Here is a 19561-nt window from a genome sequence, read left to right on the forward strand (position 1 = left end):
AGGTTTCCCAAATACCTTTGAGAACTGGTCTACAAACCAGGGCTAATCTGTGGGATGTCTCAGGTTCCCTAAATCCCTGGAAGGACTGTCTGTAGACCTGGGCTCATCTGTGGCCTGTCACAGGTTCACTAAGTCCCTGGAGAGACTAGTCAGGAGACCAGGGCTCATCTTTAACGTGTCCCACATTGCCGAAATCACTGAGGGACAGTCTACATACCAGGCCTCAACTGTGGGCAATCCAAAGTTCCCTAAATCCCTGGGAGGACTGACCTAAAAACCAGAGATCATCTGTGGGATGTCCTAGGTTCCTTAAATACTTGAGGGGGTCTGACCTACACACCAGAGCTCATCTATGGGGTGTCCCAAGTTCCCCAAATCCCTGAGGGGACTGTCTATAGACCAAAGCTCATTTATGGGATTTCCCAGGTTCCCTAAATCACTGCAGGGACTGGTCTACAGACCAGGAATCATCTGTGGGATGTCCAAGGTTCCCTAAATAACTGGGGTGACTGGTCTGCAGACCAGGGCTCATTTGTTGGGTGTGCCAGTCTCCCTAAATCCCTTGGAAGACTGGCCTAGAGTCCAGGACTCATCTGTGGGATGTCTCAGGTTCCCTAAATCCCTGGGGGGAGTAGCCTACAGACCAGAGATCATCTGTGGGATGTCCCATGTTCCCTAAATCCCTTTAAGGACTGGTCTACAGACCAGGGCTCATCTGTGGACTGTTGCCAGTTCTGTAAATCCGTTGGGGGGACTGTACTACAGACCAGGGCTCATCTCTGGGCTGTACCAGGTTCCCTAAATCCCTGGGGAAACTAGCCTACAGACCAGAGCTCATCTGTGGGATGTCCCAGTATCCCTAAATCCCTTGGGTTCTGGCCTACACAACAGAGCTCATCTGTTGGGATGCCCAGATTTCCTAAATCCCTAGGGGGGACAGGACTCCAGACCAGGGCTCATCTGTGGGATGTCCCATGTTTCCTAAATCCCTGGGTGGGAACTGCCCTACGGACCAGGGCTCATCTGTGGGATATCCCAGGTCCTTAAATCCCTCTGTGTACCGATCTAGAGACCAGGTCTCATCTATAGGTTGTCTCAGGTTACCTAAATCCCTGGGAGAACTGGCCTACAGACCAGGGATCCTCTGTGGGGTGTCCCTGGTTGCTGAAATTGCTGGGGGACTGTCTACTGATCACGGCTCAACTGTGGGCTCTCCCAAGTTCCCTAAATCCCTCAGGGAACTGGCCTACAGACCAGGGCTCATCTGTGCGCTGTCCTACATTCCTGAAATCCCTTGGGGTCTGATCTACAAACCAGGGCTCATCCATTGGGATGTCCTAGATTCCCTAAATCCCTGGGGGGACAAAACTCCAGACCAGGGCTGATCTGTGGGATGTCCCAGGTTGACTAAATCCCTGTGTGGGACAGGACTCTAGACCAGGGCTCATCTGTGGGATGTCGCAGGTTCCCTAATCCCTGGGGCAGACTGGCCTAAAGACCAGGGCTGATCTTTGGGATGTCCTACATTATGTAAATTCCTGGGGCAGTCTGACCTACACACCAGGGTTCATCAGTGGGCTGTCCCAGGTTCCCTGAGTCACTGGGAGGCTGGCCTACAGAGCAGTGCTCCTCTGTGGGCTGTCGCAGGTTCCCTAAATCCCTGGGGGGGGGCTGGCCTACAGACCAGGGCTCAGTTGTGGGCTGTTCCAGGTTGCCCAAACCCCTTGGGGACTGATTTACACACCAGGGCTAATCTGTGGGATGTCCCTTCCCTTAATGCCTGGGGGACTGGTCCACAAACCAGAGCTTTCCCAGGTTCCCCCAAACCCCTGGGGGTCTGGCGAACAGACCCAGGATCAGGTGTGGGATGTCCCAGGTTCCCTAAATCCCTGGGGTACTGTCTTACAGACTAGGATTTAACTCTGGGATGTCCCATGTTCCCTAAATCCCTGACAGAACTGGCCTAGAGAACAGGGCTCATCTGTATGATGTCTCAGGTTCCCCAAATTTCTGTAGGGACTGGCCTTATGACCAGGGCTCATCTATTGGGATGTCTCAGGTTCCCTGAATCCCTGGGGTACTGGCGTACAGACCAGGGCTCATCTGCGGGATGTCCCATGTTCCGTAAATCCCTGGAGAGAACCAGCCTATATGCCAGGGCTCATCTGTGGGCTCTCCTAGGTTCCCTAAATTTCAGGCAGGGAATGGCCCACAGACCAGGGCTCATCTATGGGATGTCCCAGGTTCCCTAAATACCTGGAGGGACTGGCCTTATGACCAGGGCTCATGTATTCGGATATCACAGGTTCACTGAATCCCTGGGGTATTGGCCTACAAATCAAGGCATAACTCTGGGATGTTCCAGGTTCCTTAAATCCCTGGGAGTACTGGCCTACAGACCAGGGCTCATCTGTGGGATTTCCCATGTTCCCTAAATCCCTCAGGGGACTGGCCTACACACCAGGGCTCATCTTGGGATATCCCAGGTTCCTTGAATGCCTGGTGTACTGGCCTACAAATCAGGGCTTACCTCTGGGATGTTCCAGGTTCCCTAAATCCCTGGGAGGTCAGGCCTACAGACTAGGGCTCATCTGCAGGATTTCCCATGTTCCCTAAATTTCTCAGGGAACTGGCCTACACACCAGGGCTCATCTTGTGATGTCCCAGGTTTCTTAAATCCCTGGAGGGACTGCCCTGCAGACCAGGACTCATCTGTGGGATGTCCCAGGTCCCTAAATTCCTGGATGGACTCATCTAGAGACCAGGGCTCATCTGTGGGATTTCCCATGTTCCCTAAATCCCTGCTGGGACTGGTCTACAAACCAGGGCTGATCTGTGGGCTGTCCCAGGTTCCTTAAAGCCCTGGGGGTACCTGTACACAGACCAGGGCTCATCTCTAGGCTGTTGAGGTTCCCTAAATCCCTTGGTGGCACTGGCCTAAGGACAAGGGCTCCTCTGTGGGCTGTCCCAGTTCCCTAAATCCCTGGAGGGACTGGTCTACAGACCACGGCTCATCTATGCGAAGTATCAGGTTTCCTAAATCACCTTGGCAGAATTGGGCTACGGACCAGGGCTCATGTGTGGGATGTCCCAGGGTGCTTAAATACCTGGGGTACCTGGGCTATGGACCACAGAACATCTGGAGACTCTCCCAGCAGTCCCAATTTGTGGGCGACTGTGACAGCCACTTAGGTTACCTTAATGCATGTCTTTCTTCCTTTTCTGTAAGAGATCAGGAACTCGGTGGGCAGGGCATCTAAGAAGGCTTTTTCTCCCTGGTTCCTGCACATCCCAGGGTGGGGACAGGACTCAGTGATGAGCAGAGGGCCACTGGAATTCCTGTGCTGACCTGGAAGGGAGGAGCACCCATTACCCATGTCTTCCTCATTATCAGGTGTGGAGCGTGTGTGTGATGGCCGGAGCCCCTGCTGCTGTAGGCCAGGAGGTGGTTGCAGCGGGAGCTGTGGGAGGCAGTAGGAAGGCGCTAGGAATCCAGGGTTGACTCTCTCTGCCCACACAGGGTGCCTCAGTCATTTCTGGACACATACAAACTCCTGTCTCCCACCCTGATGTCTCACTCCTCTGCGCTACCCTAAGCTCACCCGTCTGTAATGTGCCTACATGTACCCTATGTTCTGTACTGAGAGAGGCAAGTTGCGTTAAAAACCTCAAAAACTGTAGGTAAAAGGGCCCCTCTCCTGTTTTGTATCCAAGTGTCTTCCCCAAACTTCACTTGAATTTGGAAGAGCAACCTGAACGGAGCCCCCAGGCCGTCCCAATGTCACACAGTCCTGTGTCACTGCAGGCACCCTGGGCAAGGGAGCAGCCCAGGATGTGCAAGGGTGCACACCCCATGGTTGAGAGTGGGGACCCCCCGCCTCCTGATCACTCCCTGACAGACACCAGAAACTGTGCCTGTGCAGAATCTGCACCAATGTCGCAGGTTGTCCTCATGGACTCCACCAACTGTGACTGCTAAGAGTCCAGGCCAGGATCACAGGTCGTCCTGACAAAAACAACTGGCCCTGCCCAGAGTCCACGCCCAGGTCACAGGTCATCTGAAATTCAAATTCACACCACAATGACATATCCACTCACACACGCTTGAAAGGCTATTGTTAAAAAAAATTAAAGATATCTGTTGGCAAGGATACAGAAAACCTGGATACCCTTAAACACTGCTTGTAGAAATATGAAATGGTACAGGCTGTGTGTAAACTAGTTGAATCTTCCCTCAAAAATTTACATGCAGAATTACCATAGCTCAACAATTCCATTCCAAGGTACATACTCCAAAGATTAGAAGACAAGTGTTCAAACAAGAATTTATACATGAATATTTATGGCAGCCCTGTTCACAATAGCTGAAAGGTGCAAACAACCCAAACGTCCAACAGATGGATGGATAAGCAAAATTACGTATATCATAACCTGATATATTATTCAGCCATAAAAAGGAAAGAGAAAACTGAAATGGAGCAGTTGTTATGGAACACAATATGGCAGTACCTCAAAAATTAAGCATGGAATTCACTTACAACACAGTGATTCCACTTCTGGGTATATACTGAAAAGAACTGAAAACAGGGACTTGAACACCCACGTTCATGGCAGCATCATTCACTGTGCCAAAAGGTGGAAGCAATACAAGTGTCCACTGACAGATGAGTAGAAAAATAAAATGTGGTCCATCCATCACAATGAAATATAACTCAGGCTTAAAAATGAGGAAATTCTGACTTACGTAACAACATCGTGCTAAGTGAAACAACCCAGGCACACAACGACAAATAGAGTATGCTCTACTTATGAGGTAGCTGGAGTAGTTTCCAGGGGCTTGGGTAAGAGAAAATACAAAGTGGGTGTTTAATGAGTACAGGGTTCCACTTGGGGCAGATGAAAGAAATTCTGGAGATGGATGGTGGTGATGGTTACGCAACAATGTGCATGTGGTTTATGCCACTAAAGTGTGCACTTAAGAATGGTGAATGCTAGGCCAGGCACAGTGGCTCACATCTGTAATCCTAGCCCTCTGGGAGGCCGAGGTGGGTGGATCGCTTGAGGTCAGGAGTTTAAGACCAGCCTGAGCACGACCCCATCTCTACTATAAATAGAAATAAAAATTATCTGAACAACTAAAAATATATATAGAAAAAATTAGCCGGGCATCATGGTGCATGCCCATAGTCCCAGCTACTCGGGAGACTGAGGTAATAGGATCACTTAAGCCCAGGAGTTTGAGGTTGCTATGAGCTAGGGTGATGCCATGGCACTCACTCTAGCTTGGGCAACAAAGCGAGACTCTGTCTCAAATAAAAAAAAAAAAAAAAAAGAATGATGAATGCTGTATGTATTTAATCATAGAGAACAAAGGAATGAAGTACTGATGTATATCACAACATGGATGAACCTCGAAAATGTCCTAAGTGAAAGAAATCAGGCACAAAAGGTGATATATTATATGAATCCATTTGTATGAAATGTCCAGAGCAAGCAAATCCACAGCGATGAAAAATAGATTAGTGCTTGCCAGGGACTTGGGGGACAGGGAAATGTAAGTGACTTCGTAATGGGCTTTGAGTTTCCTTCAGAGGAAGAAAGAAAAATTTGGAACTATTAATAAATACATGGTTGCACAACACGGGCAATGTATGACACTCCATTGAATTATATATTCACAAGTGGTAAAAATGGTAAAATTTTAAAAGGTCCTTTCAAATATTTATATACATTGTCATAATATGGACTAGGACTTTAGCATTTAACTATATTGATTGGTGATGTAAACGTAAGTGTGCAAGCTTGAGATACCTTGCAACTGGTGTGCATGCACATGCGCACACACACAGCTAGAGAATTACAGTAAGGTAATATGTGCTTCAGTAAACTCTTATGAAGTTTCCATGATCAACTGGGCCATTTGCCTTTCCTTTGGCAGTGACATTTAATTATTCTATACTGATTATCCCAAATACGAACTCTGTATTTAGCTACTATTTCCTTGGTATATATATAAATCGAAGGTGATTCTTACATATGATATATCAAATAATAATTTTTTGGGGGGTGGCCGGGAGCGGTGGCCCATGCCTATAACCCTAGAACTCTGGGAGGCTGAGGTGGGTGGATCATTTGAACTCAGGAGTTCGAGACCAGCCTGAGCAAGAGCGAGACCCCATCTCAACTAAAAACAGAAAGAGACGAGCTGGACAACTAAAAATATATAGAAAAAATCAGCCGGGTATGGTATCACATGCCTGTAGTCCCAGATACTTGGGAGGCTGAGGCAGAAGGACGGCTTGAGCCCAGGAGTTTGAGGTTGCTGTGAGCTAGGCTGATGCCATGGCACTCCAGCCCGGGCAACACAGCGAGACTCTGTCTCAAAAGAATGAAAGAAAAAGAGAAATTTTTTTGTCTTTTGAAAAATCACATCATCCACTGTTTCTACTGTTAGATATTACAAACTGCTGTGACTTTAAGGGTCTAGCTGGGCAAAGCCTTAGAAAATTTGCTAAGGGTGTCCAATGTGTGGACAGGTTGACGGAACACGAATAAAATCCCTGAGACACCAAAAGCCTTCTGTGCACCTAAAAATGAAAGCAGAGTAGACTGCAGGCAGCTGGGGTAGACTGCATGGGAGAGGGTAGCAGGCAGGACCGCTCAGGGTCTGCAAGCCATGGCAGTCCTGTGCTGCTCAGGAGGAAGCGCTGCCCACACCCACCTTGGAGTCATCTCTGCTCTTTAGATCTGCCAAGGCTGAGAAACTGAGGGAGAGTCTCAGAAACAGTTCCAGAAAAAGAAAACTGGAACCGAAGGGAAAGACACATTTTTCTCCCACTTGGGGAAGGTGGTGAAGCGGGCCTGGTGGATGGGACTGTCAGGGAGAAAGGTGGATTTCCTGATTCGGGGTTAACGGTGATGACCTGGGAGCGTGTGGCTGCTGCAAAACACACAGTAAAACACACGGGAGTACTTACTGTGAAGTAGCAGACCTCACACAGCAATGACGCTGGAGACTCTGAAGGCGGGACACAGAGGACTTTCCGCTGCGATGGCACATTCCCTGGAAGGAGGAAATTACTGTAAGGAAACTACGTTTGTGAACAACCACCTGAACACCCTGGCAGTGAAACAGAGACGACAACGAACTCCCTTACAGAGGCTGAGCCAGACCCACGTCCAGCTCAAAATCTGATACCCAATTAGGTTGGAGAGGCCACCGCGTGGACGTCACACCCGTGGCCACCACGTCCTGGGCGTGAGGGACCTCAGTGTGGTGGAAACTGTGGGTACCCCATTTCCAAATATCCACAAGGAGCCCCTCCTGCGTCTCTGAGGACCAGCCCGGCTGAGGACAGGAAGGCGGTGCCCGTGGGGCTCAGACAGGAAGGTTGAACTCACCCTCAGGGCCTCACGTCTGAGTGAGGACAAAGAGGTCGCACTCGCTGTGGTCTGAGGGTTGGCCGGCAGGCGGCACAGAAACAGCTCCTGTGGGGCGACGCTAACATGGCGGCACTGCGTCCTCTCACGCCAGGTGCAATACCCCGTGCAAAGCCGCAAAGCCGCAGGGCATGACGGGTGCTCCACCCCCTGCCAGCCCGCCCAGGCACGGAAGCCCTTGGTGCTCATGGGGCGGGGCCTACAGTGGCGAGCACTCCCTCCTGGCCTTGCTGGGGAACCAGTTAAATTCCGAGTCCAGCGTCTTCGGAGTCAGGATCTGGAAATTCAAACTCAGATGGGTTCACTGTCCTGTGTCTTTCAGAAAAACCGTGAAGGGGGAACAATTAAGAGGAAAACATATGGAATGAAATAAGTGTAAATATAAACTTTACAACTGATATTAAAATTCATTCAAAATCATTCTCAGACTTCAACTACAATGCAAAACTTTAAAGATTCGGGAAAGAAACACAGAAGAAAATTTACGTGGCCTTGGGTTTGGTGATGGGTTTTAACACACAACAACAACAAAAAAAATCTCATCCACAACAGAAAAAATAATACCATGGCTGTGATAACGTTCAATATTTATACTCTGTGAAACACGAAGTTCAGAGAATAAAAAGACAAACCACAGAATGATAAGAAATATGTGCAAAATACATACCGGAGGAATAATTCATATTCTACATATAAAAAGAATTCTTAAAACTCAGCAATAAGAAGACAAACACCCTGATTACAAAGGGGTACAGATCTCAACACACACCTGACCAAAGAAGATACATAGATGGCAAATAATCATAAAAGACGATGCTCAGCATCATATATCATTAGGAAACAGCAGATTACAGCAGCAATGAGATACCACAGCACGCCTCCTAGAATGACTAAACTCTTTAAAAAAAAAAAAAGGACACACCATTGCTGGAGGAAAGGCAGGAATTCTCATTCATTGCTGGTAGAATGCATAATGGTACACAGTCACTTTGGAAGCCAGTGTAGAAGACTAGAATATGCCACCCCAAGATATAGCTCTTTTTCTTGTTGTTATTGTTTTGGACAGGGTCTCTGTCACCCAGTTGGGAGTGCAGTGGCATGAACACAGATCACTGCCACCTTGAACTTCTAGGCTGAAGTGATCCTCAGCTTCCCAAGTAGCTGGGACTACAAGCATGAGCCACCACTGTCAAATAATTTTTTATGTGTGTGTACAGATGGTTCCTTGCTGTATTGCCCTGGCTGGTCTTGAACTCCTGGGCTCCAGGGAGCCTCTTGCCTTGGCCTCCCAAAATGTTGGGATCATAGGCATGAGCCAACATGCCCAGCCCAACGTAAACATTATTTTGAGCTGATAATTTTGAAACACTGCAGACCCAGGAGAAGCTCTGAAAACAGGCCAGAAGTTACCTTTTTGTCAGGGAAATTTACATCTGTGAAGGAGACCTACTTCCATTTGTAAAGGTGTCTCCGTCTCATACCAAGAAGAGAAGGATGACTATATCATGAGGGATTCTTAGCAATACAGAAGGGCACCTCTTAAGTCTGAACAACAATGCTTGCTCTTGCTTACCTTGCTTTTCCTGTGGGCTGTCCCAGGTTCCCAAATCCCTGGGCGTCACTGTCCTAGAAACCAGGGATCATCTGTGGAATATTCCAGGTTCCCTTAATTCCTGGGGGTGACTTGCCTACATACCAGGGCTCATCTGTGAGCTGTCTCAGGTTCCCTACATCCCAGGTGGTGACTGGCATACAGACTAGGGCTCATCTGTGGGATGTCCCAAATTCCCTATATCCCAAGGGTGACTGGCGAACAGACCAGGGCTCACCTGTGGGATGTCCCAGATTCTCTAAATTTCAGGGGGGGACTGGCCCTCAAACCAAGGCTCAACTGTGGGAAGTCCCAGGTTTCCTAAATCCCTGGGGGGACTGGCCTACACAGCAGGGCTCATCTGTGGGATGTCCCAGGTTCTCTAAATCACAGGGGGAGTTGGGCCTACAGACCAAGGCCGAACTGTGGAACATCCCAGGTTCCCTAAATCCCTGGGGGCATGGATCTACAGACCAGGAATCATATCTAGGCTTTCCTGGGTTCCCTAAATCCCTGGGGGAGTCTGGCCTAAGGAGCAGGGATTAACTGTGGGATGTCCCAGCTTTCCTAAATCCCTGGGGGGACTGGCCTACAGACTAGGGATTAACTATGGGATTTTCCAGCTTCCCTAAATCCCTGCGGGGACTGGCCTACAGACCAAGGCTCATCTGTGGGATGTCCCAGGTTCCCTAAATCCCTGGGGGGGGGGGACTGGCCTACAGACCAGGGCTCCTCTGTGGGCTGTTCCAGGTTCCCAAATCCCTGGGGAGCACTGGCTTACAGACCAGAGTCCATCTGTGGAATGTTCCAGGTTACCGTAATTCCTGAGGGGGACTGTTGTACATACCAGGGCTCATCTGTGCACTGCCCCATGTTCCCTACATCCCAGGTTGGTGACTGACCTACAGACCGGGGCTCATCTGTGGGATGTCCCAGGTTCCCTAAATCCCAGGGAGGACTGGCCTCCAGACCATGGCTCATCTGTGGACTGTCCCACATTCCCTAAATCCTTGGGGGGGGGACTCACATGCACATCGGAGCTCATCTGTTGGCTGTCCCAGGTTCCCTGAATCCCTGGGGGGACTGTCCATATTCCAGGGCTCATTTTTGGGATGTCTCAGGTTCCCTAAATCACTAGGGGGACTGGCCTGTAGACCAGGGCTCATCTGTGGGCTGTACCAGGTTCCCTGAATCCCTAGGAGGTGTAGCCTACAGACCACAGCTCATCTGTGGCTTGTCCCAGGCTCCCTAAATCCCTTGGTAGACTGGCCTACAGACTGGGGCTCATCTGTTGGGTTGTCCCAGATTCCCTAAATCCCTAGGGGGACAGGCCTGCAGACCAGGGCTCATTTGTGTGATATCCCAGGTTCCCTGAATCCCAGGTGGGAGTGGCCTACACACAACAGATCATCTGGTGGCTCTCCAGGAGTCCCAATGGGCTGGTGGCTGTGACAGCCGTTTAACTTACCTTGATGCATGTCTTTCTTCCTTTTCTGTAAGGGACCAGGAACTCGCTGGGCTGGGAATCTAAAAAGGCTTTTTCTCCCAGGCTCCTGCACATCCCAGGATTGGTACAGGACTAAGTGGTGAGCAGGGGGCCACTGGAATTCCTGGACAGATCTGGAAGGGAGGAGCAGCCATTCTCCATCTCTTCCTCGCAGTCAGGTGTGGAGCATGTGTGTGATGGCTGGAGTCTCTGCTGCTGTGGGCCAGGAGGCAGTTCCTGTGGGAGCTGTAGGTGACAGGAGGAAGGTGGTAGGACACCAGGGTTGGCTCTCTCTGCCCACACAGTGTGCCTCAGTCATTTCTGGACACATCCAGGCTCCTGTCTCCCACCCTGAAGTCTCCTATGAGCTCCCCTGAGCTCGCCCATGTGTAATGTGGGTACATCTACCCTATGTGCTGTACTGAGGGGAGTGAGTTGCGTTAAAAACCTCAAAAACTGTAGGTAAAAGGGTTCCTCTCCTGTTTTGTATCCAAATGTCTTCCCCAAACTTCACTTGAATTCATAAGAGCAACCTGCAGGCAGCCCCAGGCCCCTCCCCACCTCACAGAGTCTTGTGTCAGTGCAGGGGCCCTGGGCAAAGGAGCCGCCTGGGATGTGCAAGGGGTGTGCACCCCACTGGCTGAGAGTGGGGCTCTCTGCCTCCTGGTCACTCCGTCTGGGCCACCCCCCCTCCCTACAGCTTCCACACCTCCTTTAACCCCCACCTCTGGCCCTCCCTAGAGCTCCTCCCTACCCCACACACCTGGTCTCCTCCTACTCCCTGTCGAGTCACTCCCTCCTGCCCACCCCCCTCCCTACCCCTTCCCCACCTCCCAGAACCCCCACCTCCAGCTCTCCCTACAGCTCCGCCACACCCTGCCCACCTTGTGCCCCGGTCCCCTACCCAGTCAGTCCCTGCGGGCCACCCCCCACCACCCCGCACAGCTGGTCACTCCTGCCCTGCCCAGCCACCCCCTCCAGGACCCCTTGCCGCCTCCTCCCTTCCGACCGCTCTGCCGAAATCCGTGTCACCCTGGGCCTGCCCAGTCACTCCCTCCCCGCCACCCCCGCAGCCCTCCTTACCGTCCCCGCCCTCATCGCTGCCGGCCCCCTGGCCACTCTCCTTTCCTCCCTACGTTCTTTCTGTGCATCCCCGGAGCCTTGGCTGCAGGGCCCCGCCGCCCATCCGCCGTTCGGCTCTCTTCCTCAACCGTCGGTGGTTTCCGTCCATCCTCGGCCCTCTCCGTCGTAACTCGGTCCTCCCTGAGGCCTTTTGGCTTTCTTCGCCAAACCTCTTCGGCCCTTCCCGTGGTCCCCCGGCCTTTGTCGCCAACTTTCGGCTCTTTCCGTCACCCGCGGGGTGCACTGCCCCGATCTTGGGATTTGTGCAGGCCCTGCGGTTTCTTGGCGGTCTTGGCGGCAATGGCACCTTCTGGAAGAGTCTTCCTGTTGTCCACACTGCAGGGGTTTTGCGTCTAGATCCAGTTGCTCCTTGCACAAAGATCCAATGATTGAGACCAGGGTTGCCAAGGAAGGAAGGAATTTTTAATTGGAGAGACATGGAGAAAAGCAGCTGCTCAAATCCATCTCCGGCTAGCGGAGCTCTCAGGCTTTCAGGGAGGGGCTGCGAGCCCGCGAGAAGTGGGGGGGGTTGGTGATTTCCGGGGCAGGCGTGGGAGGGCGTGGAGAGTCCCGGGGCGGGTGTCGGGGGGTGGTGAGTCCCAGGGCAGGTGTGGGGGGTGGCGAGTCCGGGGGCAGGTGGGAGGGGGCTGGCAAGTCCCCGGGCAGGTGGGGGTAGGGGTGGCGAGTCCAGGGGCAGGAACTCTGCCGCCTGCAGTCCTAGTTACCTGGGAGGCTGAGGCGGGAGGATCGCTGGAGCCCAGGACTTCTGGACTGTGGTGCGCTGTGCCCATCAGGTGTGCGCACTAAGTTCGGTATCAACATGGTGACCTCTCCGGAGCGGGGGACCACCAGGTTGGCTAAGGAGGAGTGAATCAGCTCAGGTCGGAAACGGAGCAGGTCAAAACTCCCTGGCTGATCAGAATCTCAAATCCTTTTTCTTGCAAAAAATCCATCTTTTCTGGGAAACTCCAAAGGTCCAAGAGTCAGTTAAGGGAGAGGATTACATTGGGGTAGCCAAAATTTGCTCAGTGAGGGGCAGGTAAAGTCTCTGGTCACACAGGTGTGATTGTACCGATGGTGCTGCTCACCAAATGGACCCCTCCTGGCCACGTGGATGCCCTAAAACATTCTGTGCAGAACGACGGTTGTTTCCCTGGACCATATTTAGTCCAGAATCCTCTTTTCTAGACCCACACAGCCTAGGTGGCTTCTCTGGAATCTTCTAGGCATTGGAAGTGATGAAAACTACATGGAAGAGAGAAAAGAGATATTATGTCTTGTTTTTCCCTGGAGCAGTAGGTGCCAGGGGACCCTGGGGTCTGAAGTCACCCTCAGAGGCCTGGCGGGCAACTCAGAGCCCACCTGTGAGCAGGGGTACGCGCCAGCTGAGACTCTGCCTTGTGTCGGGAGCCCCCCACTCCTGTTGGAAGCTGGGTTCTTGTGCAGATGGGGGGTAAGATGGGGGGGAAGGTGGAGGGAAATCCCGGCAGACCCCCGGGGCCTTTTCCCCTTTGTTTCCTGCCCTGCAGTGTGTGTGTGTAGGGGCCCTGTCACCCTCCCTGGAAACTAGACGCCCTCCCCATTGTCATGTGGGGGCCGAACCTAGAGACCAGCTGCCCTCCAGGTGGATGGGACATGGGGACATCTGCATGGGACATGCACACCGGGGGTGTGACGGTGGGGACCCACCCAGGCACTCGCCCTCTCCTGGGAGGATCTCTGTGCCCCCCACCTGCACACTCCATGGTCAGCCTGTCGCCCTTGACAGTTTTTAGGGGAAAGAGACCTCTCCTGGGGGGCTATAGCCCTCACCCGCAGGGAGCCACTCCTGTGGTGGGTGGGGTGGATCTGCCCAGTGCTAAGTCCCTGGGGGCTTTTTGGGGCGCCTGTGGCAACATAAGCCCACCTCCAGCCCCCAGCCCAGAGGGACCCTCAGCCCCCAAGAGCCTCTGCTGCTTCAGGGGCTCATCCCAACAGGCCTGGGTGACCTGAGGAGCTGGGCCCAGCATACGCTGTTGGGCTGATGGGCACGTGTGCACCCGGGATGCAGGCATGGGGCCAGCGGGGCCATCATGGGTGTGTGCAGATGTTCATTTGGGGCAGTGATGACCAGCGAGGGGATGCCCAGGGCCGAGGGCGGGGTGGATGGGCTGCAGTCAGGGAGGGCTTCCCAGAGGCGGTGTCCAAAGTGCCCTGTGAAAGCTGTGCTGAGGAACGGCCTTACAAAGCCCCAGGGGCAAAGGCACATGGGAAAGCCCAAAATGCGGTCCTCTGGCCAGAACAATGAGAAATGAGGCTACGGGCACCTCCCTGGGATCAGGCAGGGCCGACATGGGGAGAAAGCGGGAGAGGTGGCCCAGGCCCCATGGGCAGGGCCTGGGGGTTCCAGGTGCCCCTGGAGGAACAGCTTCCCTTTGCCCTGGGCCAGGGCTATCCTATAAGCCCAGGGCCACAGGGAAGCCGCAGCCCCCAGTCCTGGGCTAGTGGGGCCTCCCAGCTTGACTAAGCACCTAGAAGGGCCCATTTGCCAGTCTGTCTCCCCCCAGAGCTCTGATGGCAGCACTGGGTCCCAACTCACTCCATGCCACCTGGCCAGGGACTCAGTGGCTGGGAGCCAGTCAGTGGGTGACAGGACAGAGCCCATCCTGGGACGGCACTGACTGTCAGATGTTCTGGGGGCTGGACTTGCTTGGTGGTGGGGGTAATGTCTGGCCAACTGTCCTGGCTGGACATCATGCTGTGGGGACACTAGAATGTGTTTCTGTCTCCACCTTGGTCAGGCCCACTGAATGGGACCTCCCCCAGTGAGCCCTGTCTGCAGCCACAGAGCCTGAAGGATCAGTGTGACCCCGAGCTTCCAGCCAATGCACCCTAGGCTCAGGAGGGGGTTTCTGAGAGGGCTGGCAACTATCTTCATCACTGTCCCTGGTGCAGGCCTGTCCCCTGTGTCCTTCTGCCCCTGGAAGGCAAACACATAGATGCCCCTGTGGGACACCTGGGTCTTGCGTCACCTTCTGTGGCCCTCCTGATGGGCAGGAGCACCTTGACACCCTCGGTCCCCACAGGTTTTCCACGTGGCCTATGTGCTTATCAAGTTTGTGAACTTGGGCAGCGGGGCTGCTGTGACCATGGCTTCTTGAGGTCTCGGTCGCCAGCCTGGCCCTCATGCCCAACCCGTGTGTGGATCAGGACCATCTGTCTGAGGACCGAGAGGCAAAGGGGAATTCATCAGGTCACCCCCGACTTCCGGCACAGCTGGGCACAGAGGCTCGTGGTGGCAGGAATCTTGGTGCCCTCTCCTGGCTCCCTCTGCACTGCCTTCATGTTTGACAGCTCCCTGTGGTGGTGACACAGGTCCCTGGTGGCTCCCAGCTGGCTTCCTCCCAGCTCAGCTGCCTGTGTCAGGAGAGCCGGGTCCTGGAACTCACTCACCAGCTGCCATTGGCCACCTGCCTCCCTGATGGGTCAGGTTGGCGGGATGGGGATGCTCCAGTTTGGCGGCCTGGTCACGTGTCCCCCAAAACTCCCTGGCCCGAGAGTGGAGGAGGGGCAGTTCTCTGACAGGCAGTGGGGGACTGGCGCAAGGAAGGACATGAAGACAGTCCTCCAAGGGGAGCGGGAGACACCTGCTCTCTAAACGTGTCCCAGGGAGAGGGGTGCAGAGGTGTGGGTGGTGAGCCGGTGCAGCTGTGTATGTCCAGCCTGGCCATCAGGGCAGGAGCTCCTCCCTCAGCAGGGTTCAGTGACCTCTTCCCCAAGTCCTGCTGGCTGGTGGAGCCTTGGCTGGGTGACCCGTCAAGGGCACAGCATTCCCACCTCAAGTTGAGGTGACCAGGCTCAGGCCCAGGTGACCAGTCCAAGAAGCAGCCTTCCAGGTGGTCAGGCTCAGGGAAGTCAGGGAGCTCAGCGGTCCCGCCTCTGGGCCTGCGGGCTTTTATGGTGGCCTCAGTACTCCCTTTCCAGCCCTTTCCTGCAGCCTCCAAGAGGGACTGCCTGGAGCGGTTTGGGCCGCAGTCACGTGGGATGATGACGCCATCTGCACCACTGAGTACTCAGGCATCGTGCCATTGGAGAACAGCGAGGTGAGTCCGAGGACAGCGTAGTGGTGGGTTCTGCCGGTCTGCTCCTGGCGGCCACACCTGGCCTCACCGTCCACGCCTTCTGCAGATTGTGATATCCCTGGTGAATAGGTGCCCAGGGGCCATGAACTACTCCTACTCGCCGCTGCTGTGCAACTTCACCGAAGCCACCAACACCCGCCTACGTTTCCTGAGCACCAACACACTGCTGGGTCACCTCATGGGCAAGGCGCTGTGGGACCCCACAGTCATGTACCGGGTGATCCCACCCTGTCTAGCATGTGGGGCAGTTCCTGGTGGACGGGGCGGGGGGAGCCGGCTCTGGGGGGCAGCTGGGACCTGAGGCCCTGGCGCTCAGGGGCCTGCAGTGCAGTATTATTACGGCACCAAGGACATCAGCATCGGCAGCCTCTGAATCTGCCATGGCCACGTGGTTGTCTGCAATGCCAAGGTCCCTTCGGACCCTCTCAGGAAAGGCCATTTCAGGTGAGGCCCTTTCAGCTGAGGCCACTCTCAGGTGAGGCTGCTGTCAGCTGGGGCCCCCTCAGGTGAAGTCCTTTTCCGGTGAGGCCCTGTTAGCTAGGTCCCTCCAGCTGAGGCCCTGTCAGGTGAGGCCCCTTTCAGTCCTTTTCAGGTAAGGCCCCTTCAACTTTGGCCGCTTTCAGGTGAGTCACCTCTCCGATGAGGCTCCTTTAGGTGAGGCCTCTCAGTGAGGCCTGCTCAGGTGAGGTCCTGTCAGTAGCTACGTCAGCTGAGGCACTCACAGCTGAGGGCCCCTTTCAGGTGTGACACCTCTCAGTTGAGGCCCTTTTAAGCTCAGGCCCTTCCCAGGTGAGGCCCCTCTCAGTTGGGGACCCTGTCAGGTGATGTCCTTTTCAGCTGAGGGACGCTCTCAGCCGAGACCCTTTTCAGCTGAAGCCCTTTCAGCTGAGGGGCCTCTCAGGTGAGGGATCTCTGAGAAGAGAAGAGGTGCCTTACAGGTGAGGCCCTTTAAGCTGAGGACCCCCCCCAGGTGAGGCTCCTCTCAGGTGAGACCCACTCACCCGAGAACACTTTCAGTGCAGGTCTCTGTCAGGTGAGTCCCCTTTAGGTGAGGCCCTTCCAGCTGAGGGTCCTTTCAGCAGAGGCCTCTTTTACATAAGGCCCCTTTCTGATGAGACTGTTAAAGGTGATCCCCCTCCCAGGTGAGACCCCTTTTAGGTGGGGCCCTTTCAGCACAAGCCTCTCCCAGGGTACGCCCCATTTTCCTGAAAGACACAGGACAGTGAGCCCATCTGAGTTTGAATTTCCAGATCCTGGCTCCGAAGATGCTGAACTTGGATTTTAACTGGTTCTCCAGCAAGGCCAGGAGGGAGTGCTCTCCACCGCCCCCCCCCCCATGAGCACCGAGGGCTGCAGGGCCGGTGCCGGCTGGCAGGGGGCAGAGTGCCCGTCATGCCCCGCGGCTTTGCATGCGGCGTTACAGGTGGCGTGAGAGGACGCAGTGCCGCCATGTTAGCGTTCCCAGTACTAGCCATCTGCCGCTTGCTGGCCGGGCCTCAGACCTGAAGCGAGTGCGACCTCCTTGTCCTCACTCAGACGTGAGGCCCCCAGGGTGAGTTCAACCTTCCTGTCCAAGCCCCACGGGCACCGCCTTCCTGTCCGCAGCCGCCTGCTGAGGGGCGGCCAGTCCTCAAAGACCCGGGAGGGGCTCCGTGTGGACATTTGGAAATGGGGAACCCACAGTTGTCACGACACTGAGGTCCCCCACGCCCAGGACGTGGTGGCCACGGGTCTGACGTCCACGCGGTGGCCTCTCCACCCTAATAGGGTATCATACTCTGAGCTGGATGTGGGTCTGGCTCAGCCTCTGTGAGGGAGTTCGTTGTCATCTCTGTTTTACTGGTAGGGTGTTCAGGTGGTTGTTCACAAACGTAGTTTCCCTACAGGAATTTCATCCTTCCAGGCAAGGTGCCTTCGCAGCGCAAAGTCCTCTGTATCCCGCCTTCAGAGTCTCCAGCGTCATTGCTGTGTGAGGTCTGCTACTTCACGGTAAGTACTCCCATGTGTTTTACCATGTGTTTTGCAGCAGCCACACGCTCCCAGGTCATCACCGTTAACCCCAAATCAGGAAATACACCTTTCTCCCTGACAGTCCAATCCACCAGGCCCACTTCACCACCATCCCCAAGTGGGAGAAAAATGTGTCTTTCCCTTCGGTTCCAGTTTTCTTTTTCTGGAACTGCTTCTGAGACTGTCCCTCAGTGTCCCAGTTCCACCAAGGTGATTTAGGAAACCTGATAATTTGCATAGATGAGCCCTGGTCTGTAGACCAGTCCCCCCAGGGATTTAGGGAACCTGGGACAGCCCACAGATGAGCTCTGGTCCTTAGGCCAGTGCCCCCAGGAGATTTAGGGAACTTCAACAGCCTAGAGATGAGCCCTGGTCTGTATAGAGGTACCCCCAGGGATTTAGGGAACCTGGTCCAGCCCACAGATGAGCCCTGGTCCTTAGGCCAGTGCCCCCAAGAGATTTAGGGAAACTTAGCAGCCTAGAGATGAGCCCTGGTCTGTATACAGGTACCCCCAAGGATTTAGGGAACCTGGGACATCCCACAGGTGTGCCCTGGTCTCTGGATCATTCTGACCAGGAATTTAGTGATCTGGGACATTTCACAGATGAGTCCTCGTGTGCAGGCCAGTCCCTCCAGGGATTTAGGGAGCCTGGGACATTACAACATGAGCCCTGGTGAGTAGGTCACTGCCCCAAGGAATTTAGGGTACATAGGAAATCCTAGAGATGAGCCCTAGTCTGTATGCCAGACCTCCCAGTGATTTAGGCAACTTGGAACATCCCAGTGGTAAGCCCTGATTTGTAGGCCAGTACACCAGGGATTCAGGAAACCTGGGACATCCCAAGATGAGCCCTGGTGTGTAGGCCAGTTCCCCGAGGCATTTAGGGAACATGGGAAATCCCACAAATGAGCCCTGGTCTGTAGGCCAGTACTCCCAGGGATTTAGGGAACGTGAAACATCCCAGAGTTAAGGCCTGATTTATAGGCCAGTACCCCAGGGATTCAGTGAACCTGGGATATCTGAATAGATGAGCCCTGGTCATAAGGCCAGTCCCTCCAGGGATTTAGGGAACCTGGGACAGCCGATAAATGAGCTCTGTTGTGTATGTTGGTACCCCCTCAGGGATTTAGGGAACCTAGGACAGCACACAAATAATTCTTGGTCTGTAGGGCAGTCCCTCACTGGAATTTAGGGAACCTGGGACAGCCCACTGAGGAGCCCTGCTGTCCAAGTCAGTCCACCCCAGGGATTTAGTTAACCTGGGACATCCCAAAGATAAGCCCTGGTGGGTAGGCCCATGCCCCCTGGGCATTAGGAAACCTGGGACAACTCTGGTCTGTAGTCTAGTCACCTCAGGGATTTAGGGAACCTAGGACAGTCCAAAGATGAGCCCTGGTCTGCAGACCAGGCCCCCATGTGATTTAGGGAACATGGGACATACCACACATGATCCGTGGTTTGTAGTCCTCCCTCCAGGGATTTAGGCAACTTGGGAGAGCCCACAGATGATCTTTGGCCTGTACACAATCCACCAGCGATTTTGGCAACCTGGGACACTGCACAGATGAGCCCTGTTTTGTAGAACAGTCACCCCAGGGACTTAGGGAACCTGTGACAGGCCACAGATGAGTCCTGGTCTACAGACAGTCTCCCCAGGGATTTAGGGAACCTGGGACAGCCCACAGATGAGCCCTGGTCTGCAGATCAGTACTCCAAGGGATTTACGGACCTGAGACTTCCCACAGATGAGTCCTGTTCTTAGGCTAGTCCTCCCCAGGGAATTATAGGG

The sequence above is a fragment of the Lemur catta genome, chromosome 5 (genome assembly GCF_020740605.2).
Source record: "Lemur catta isolate mLemCat1 chromosome 5, mLemCat1.pri, whole genome shotgun sequence".
Classification (NCBI taxonomy): Eukaryota; Metazoa; Chordata; class Mammalia; order Primates; family Lemuridae; genus Lemur; species Lemur catta.